Here is a 1,860-nt window from a genome sequence, read left to right on the forward strand (position 1 = left end):
AGTAGAAATGCAATGGTGCATTGTTGTTGTTGTTACGTGCCGTCGAGTCGGTTCCGACCCATAGCGACCCTGTACAGGGTTTCCGAGGGTGTAAATCCTTACGGGAGTAGAAAGCCTCATCTTTCTCCCGCGGAGCAGCTGGTATTTTCGAACCGCTGACCTTTAGGTTTGCAGCCCGATTCGTAACCACTATGCTACCAGAGCAATGGTGCATTATCGGCTCTTAAATGGTGTCTGGCTGTGAGCGCTCAGTAGGGAACCTTATCACTCCAGTCCTAGGATTTGGAAGCATTATCTGCCAGGGTAAAGGGATTAACAACAGTATTTGGGCCTGATGGTGGGGTGAACCCTCAGCCAAGCCAGGATGACTACTGCTCTTGGAGAAGGCGCCTTGGGGAGAGCACATGTCAGTAGACCAACGGAGATGGATGCTGGACTGTTTGAAAGACCAGGGTCATTGAACCTCTCTGCAACTCAGTTTTTGTCTTCACTTTATCAATAGTTGTCATTTGATCCCTTGTCTCCCTGTGTTGTTGTTATAAAATAAAACACAGCAAGGAAATTAGTAAGGATGATCCAAATGCTATCATTTATTATATGGTTGGTACGGAGGCCAGGTGGTTCAGTGCTTAAGCACTCAGCTGCTAACTGAAAGGTCAGCAGTTTGAACCCAGCAGTCACTCCATAAGAAAAAGGGGTGACAGTCTGCTCCTGTAGAGATTACAGTCTTGGAAACCCTACAGCGTAGTTCTACTCTGTCCTGTAAGCATTGGACTAGACTGGACAGCAATAATAATACCGTAACATGGACTGTTGTTTGGTGCCGTCGACTCATAGCAACCTTATGTGTAACAGAATGAAACACTGACGGCTCCTGCTCCAGGCTCACAATTGTCGCTACACTTGAGCCCATTGCTGCTGCCACTGTACATATCCATCTTATTGGGGGTCTTCCCCTTTTTCACTGACCCTCCACTTTACTAAGCATGTTGTCCTTCTCCAGAGACTCATCCCTTCTGATATTATGTTCGAAGTAGGAGAGACAAAGTCTGGACTTTTAACAGACATTCTGGTTGTACTTCTTCCAACACAGATCTGTTGGTTCCTTTGGCAGCCCATGGCACTTTCAATATTCTCCTCCAACACTGTAACTCAAAGGCATCAATTCTTCTATGGTCTTCCTTATTCACTGTCCAGCTATCACATGCATATAAAGTTATTGAAAATACCATGGCTTGGGTCAGACTCATCTTAGTCCTCTAGCTGACATCTTTGCTCTTCAACACTCTAAAGAGGTCTTGTGTGGCAGATTTGTCTAATGCAATACGTCATTTGATTTCTTTCTTTTTTTAAATGTTTTATTGTGAATTATGTGATAGTTTACATGAGAGAACATTAGTTTTACATTCATTCTATCGTATATTGTCTCATTGCCATGATTACAATCCCCTCCATGCAATCCTTCCCCCATACTCCCTAGGTCTTCAGCACACAGCCCCTCTCCCTCTCTGAATCTAAAGTCCCCAGCTTCTCCATCTCTCCATGTCATCGTCTCTGCCTCCATCTCAGGCATCACTGCTTCTCTGGGTAGGGTCCCGCTCTCTGCTCTTCTCCATTGATAGTCCCAGGGACCTCCGCTCCTAGACTGAAAAGTTAATCACTCCCCTCCCTACTATAAAACGTCTACTTTTACATTTCCAACCCTCACAATCAGTCCTGATAACAATTATTCACTATTGTATCACAAGAGATCTATCTGCATTTCATTTCATCAGCCCCGCCTAGACAGATTGGATACTACTCAGTGGAGATTCTACTTTCCTTCACGCCCTCTGGATCTAGGTTCCCTCTTGAAAGCTT

The sequence above is a fragment of the Chrysochloris asiatica genome, unplaced genomic scaffold, assembly GCF_000296735.1.
Source record: "Chrysochloris asiatica unplaced genomic scaffold, ChrAsi1.0 scaffold00278, whole genome shotgun sequence".
Classification (NCBI taxonomy): domain Eukaryota; kingdom Metazoa; phylum Chordata; class Mammalia; order Afrosoricida; family Chrysochloridae; genus Chrysochloris; species Chrysochloris asiatica.